A 5244-nucleotide genomic window follows, 5' to 3' on the forward strand; every position below is an offset into this window, starting at 1 on the left:
AAGGTGGTTCTACAAAGTATTGACTCAGGGGGCTGAATAATTACACACACCCCACTTTGAGTTATTTATTTGTAAAAAATGTTTGGAATCATGTATGATTTTTGTTCCACTTCTCACGTGTACCCCACTTTGTATTGGTCTTTCACGTGGAATTCCAGTAAAATTAATTCATTTTTGTGGCTGTAATGTGACAAAATGTGGGAAAGTTCAAGGGGGCCGTACACTTTTGCAAGCCACTGTAAGTAAATGGCGAGTTAAATTTTTGTCTTCTTTTTTTTTTCCCTGCTGATCCGAAAATTGATCCAATCCGTGACGAAAAAAACGTGATCCAATTCGAACCATGAGACTTTTGATCCGTTGCACCACTATAAACTGCCTTTAGTTTTCATGGCAATTATAAGCTGTCTTGTCCCAGCAATTTTTTTCAGAACACACAAGAATGCACATAAACGCCCCTTAAAAGCAAAGCTATGTACTTTTAAGGCAAGGGAGAGGTTTGGCTGTATTACAGCATAATACATTGAGCTGATCAGGTTTGATTTTTATTTTTTCCACAGAGAGCAATCAGTAAGGGGAAAAGAGGTAGGCGTACAAAAGCCTCCCTAAAGGCCAAAGTCCCCAAAGGTCAGTAACTGATTTGGGTCAAATTGGATTGTTGTTGTTTTATCTATTTGCTTTTAGGTAACACTTTTATTTTCTTTAAAATCTGTGCAGTTGCTGATGGGGCCGCTAGGTCTTCCAGTGGAAAGGAAACGGTAGGAGGTGTCATCATGTCCTACCACGTGTGCCCTAAATATCACATCATGTACAAAGAAAATTACAAAGTTATTTTAATAAGAGGGCAACTCACTGTCAGTTCTCTTTAGTAATATTTTTTGGAGGAGTATTAATGATTAGAGCTATTCTTATTTAGAATGGCTGTTTTGAAACATTGTAATATATTTTAATATCTATTTTAGTTAGTCACTGTTCTTATGGCTCTGGAGCAACTTTCACCACAATCCCTCTGGGATTATTAAGTATTCTGATGATGATTCTAAAATCAACAATGACAACACAAGGACAATTCTGTCCCCCTGAATGTAACAATGACATTTCTTATTAATATAGCAATAATATGTGCCGCTGCTTTGACATGATGTTTCTGTTGCATATTTTTGACAATGTTATAAACTTCTTTTTGCTATATTTTTAGAAAGTACAGCTGTGTTCCAGTGACAGTGAAAGCAAGAGCACAGTTATTCCTGATGTGGCTACATCAACTGACATTGAGGACAGCAGTGTACCTGTGCTCACACACACTGAGAGTGTAAGAGTTTGTAGATGTGTTTTGGTTAGTTAAATAAAACAAAAAAACAAGTTGAGTCACAGATTATCAGTATATAATGCACTGCAAAACCTCTATAGTTATGATTACACTATCTGCACAGTTATTAGGGATGCTATATTTAAACTTAGGTCGGCTTAGAAAAGGGGTTAAAGCCATTATTCACTCATGGTTTGCTATACCGTTAACACTTTGAGCTCTGCTTTGAATCAGTCACCAGCAGTGTCCAGCCACAGGCACATACATCTGGTCTGTCAAGAGAGACGCTAATCTAATTGGCTCACAAAAACTTTTAAGGATTTTTCTTCAGACATTTCTTGACCCAGTCTTAACCTGTTGAACCTCAGTCTCCCCAGTACCACATCTGGTTTAATGGGATGTACTGCCATAACTTGTATTTAAAAATATAGATGTATGGTGTCCACAGAAACATTGCAAACTTAGCCATTAGCTCACAAAGCCATTTCAACCACCACACAACAGTTTCTATTTTATAAACCTTGGAGCAAAGTATGTATAAATCAAAATTCTTGTCTAGCAATTGTGTACACAGTGTCAAGTGGTTCTGACACCTTAAGAAAAGATTACAAGGATTTTGGCTTTGTAGAAAAGCCAAAATACCAATTCTGGCTTATCCAGGTAACTTCATCTTGTACCAGGTAACTTTGTGTCTTCTGTGCTATGGAGGTAGTTAACTTCTTACTCAAATAGATTTAATTGTAATTGCTGTTTTCTTTTGTTCTTTTTTTTTTTTTTTTTTAGCTTAACAGAGGGATGTTTGAATACTCAAAAGATTCTATGTCAAGTTCTGAATACAGCCAAGAAGAATATGTTCCTCATTCTGATGAAACAGATAGCGACAGTTTTACTTTTCTTCATTCTTGTACTTTTTGGCAGAGTACATTACACAAGAAAAAATGTAAATCCATCTTTCAGAAACATTCAAAGAGAATCACTCTTAAAAAGTGCCCACAGAGAAGGGATACAAGTTCCATAACAGCAGCCACTACTCAAGATAGTGTGGAGTCACATGATTTGGAAGACACCTTGTCTGGGTTAAATAAACCTGGAGAAACCATCTCAGGCGGTAGCTCTGTAATGGTTATGACACTTAAAAAGAAAGCAGATGGTGGTAGACTGTACAACAAAAAAAAATTGTATTGTTGGTTTTGCTCAAAACCATATGCCAAAATGGCACGCCATTTGGAAACGAAACATAAAAACAAACCTGAAGTGTTGAGGGCAATCAAGTTCCCCAAGGGTTCCAAAGAGCGAAGATTGCAGTTTACTTTACTAACTAACAAAGGTAACCGGGCCCATAATAATCGTGTCCTTGAAGAAGGAAAAGGTGTAGTGATACCTCGTCAACAATTTGGTGCATCTGTGAAGGCTAGTGATTACCTACATTGTCTGAACTGTGAGGCTTACCTAAAGAGGAAATCCCTTTGGAGACATATGCAAAGATGTCATCTGAATAAAAAACTCAAAGGCATGAAGCCTGGAACATCCAGAGTACAGGCCATTTGTAAATATGCTGAACCTCTCCCAAGTGGTGTAAATGAACGGTTTTGGAAACTGGTCCTTAATATGAAGGAAGATGAGATCACCAGTGTTGTCCGCAGTGAGAAAAACATACTGAAATTTGGGGAACACCTCTTCATTAAGCATGGGCATGATGTTGCAAAACATGAATATGTCAGACAAAAGATGCGTGAGACAGGGCGACTTGTTCTCCAAGGGAGGAAAAGTGGAAGACTATTTCAGATTTCTTTGTACCGGCTAACTTTCCTCTTGTAATAGAAGCTGTTAAGATTGTGGCTGGCTTGAATGAGGAAACAAATACCTACAAAACACCATCCCTGGCTTTGAAGTTGGGTCACAACCTCAAGAAAATCGCAGACCTCACTGAATGTGATGCAATGATCATAGAAGATGAGACTTCTATTAACAATGCGCGGATATTTAAGCAGATCTGTGACACCAAATGGAGTGAATGTGTGTCATCCCAGGCCCTCCGGAATTTAAGTGAAGCTAAATGGAATTGTCCACACCTGCTTCCCTTTGCAGAAGATGTTAGACAAATGCACGAGTATATCAAAAATCAAAGAACAACATGTAAATCAAGACTTGAGGAAAAACAACTAGAAAGAACTGGGTGGAACTGGCCAAAATCACTCTAGGTGAGGTGATAATATTTAACCGTAGACGAGAAGGAGAAGTATCCAAGATGCCACTAAGCGCGTTCACTCTGCGGGACACCTCATCAACCCACCCAGATGTTGAGGTTTCTTTGTCTGAACTTGAGAAGCAACTCTGCAAGCACTTCCACCGAGTGGAGATAAGGGGCAAACGTGGAAGAAAGGTCCCCATTTTGCTGACACCTGATATGTTGGAATCCATGGAGCTGCTTGTGAAGACTCGTAGTGACTGTGACGTCCTGGATGATAATGAATTTATGTTTGGAAGACCAAAAGGACTGGGTCACTTTAGAGGATCAGATGCAATCCGACAGATTGCTTAGTGCTGTGGCGCAAAGCACCCAGAATCATTATCTTCCACTAAACTTAGAAAACACATCGCCACCATGTCTAAGGTCCTCAACTTGAAGGACAATGAAATGGACGACCTTGCGGACTTCCTTGGGCATGACATTCGAGTTCATCGGTAATATTACAGGCCGCCTGAGGGGACGTTACAGCTAGCAAAAATCAGCAAAGTTCTGATGGCCCTGGAGCGTGGACAACTCTCGCAGTATAAAGGGAAAAATCTGGATGAGATAAACATTGATCCACAAGGTAAAATAGGCCTGTGTAATAGGAGTGTGTATAAGTCTTCTTTTTTTTTGTTAATTTTAGCATCAGTTATATTGATAGTCTCACACACGAGAGAGAGAGAGAGAGAGAGACACTATTTCAGTAGTCATGCATTGTTACTATAAAAATCCTTTGCATTGCTTTGCTTGTGTTTTTGTTTTTAATTTTTTGGTAACAAACTGTTGCTTATAGGGGACATTAAACACTATACAAAAAGGCTAATTTACACCATTGAGCTCTGCTCTCATGAACGGTCATAGATGTAACTGTTTGTGAAGTTCGATTTAAGAAATAAGTGCTTTAAGTTTTAAAAACACGTTTACATCCATCTTCTGTCGGTTGGTTGGTTGCAGCTAATAGACTTAGTTTGTTAGCCAACTAGTGACAGAATTGATAATTCAGAGAAAAATAAGGACACTAAAACTAAACATCAATATAAGTCAGTGGTTCTGAAAGTGTGTGGCTTGCCTGCATCCGCTGGAAAGCTGCAGTCGCGTGTGTACGTTGATGGCCGCAATAAAGAAGTGTACTGAAAAGTGCAAACATGTGGTCAGGTCTGTTGTGCATTGTTTACATTGGTGCTGAAACACAAAATTGGGTTTGCCATCTGCTTTGCCAGCTATTTGCAGACTCGGTACACCTGGTCTGACGAGAAAAAGCTATAGTGTTGGACTCCAGCATGTGTATCTGACTATTAGGCACAACTAACCAATTAACCAACCAATTACATGATGTTTTGCACTGACAGCAGATGGTGCTGAAAATGGTTTTAAAACTTTTAACTTTAAGCTCTTTTTTTTTTTTTTAAATTACACCTTTCCAGACAGCTACATCTATGTCAGTGTCTGAGAGCAGGGCTCAGTGGAGTAAATTGGCCTAAACCTTTTTTGTGTGTTAATCTTTAATCCATTTCCAGGTATCATGTTATACTTGAACTGTTTGACTGAAAATGAGAAAATGGTGTTTTTATTTTTTATACATTTTACTGTTAATGTTTAGAAACTGAACACTTACTCCTTAAAAAATAAATGGTGCATATAGTTTTCTCTCCATATGTCTACTGTATTTGCAGAGGAAATGGCTCTGGACAGTGCATCAGATACT

The 5244-nt window shown here is 38.6% G+C and overlaps 1 long non-coding RNA gene across 1 annotated transcript; it reads left to right on the forward strand.

Annotated features, from left to right (window-relative positions):
• The first annotated feature begins 494 nt into the window (after window positions 1–494).
• On the forward strand, window positions 495–1320 carry LOC120435765. The gene is made up of 3 exons (XR_005609898.1): window positions 495–624; window positions 715–755; window positions 1196–1320. It is a non-coding gene; the product is annotated as an uncharacterized LOC120435765 (long non-coding RNA).
• Window positions 1321–5244: the final 3924 nt, after the last annotated feature.

This window comes from Oreochromis aureus, linkage group 22 (assembly GCF_013358895.1).
Source record: "Oreochromis aureus strain Israel breed Guangdong linkage group 22, ZZ_aureus, whole genome shotgun sequence".
NCBI lineage: Eukaryota > Metazoa > Chordata > Actinopteri > Cichliformes > Cichlidae > Oreochromis > Oreochromis aureus.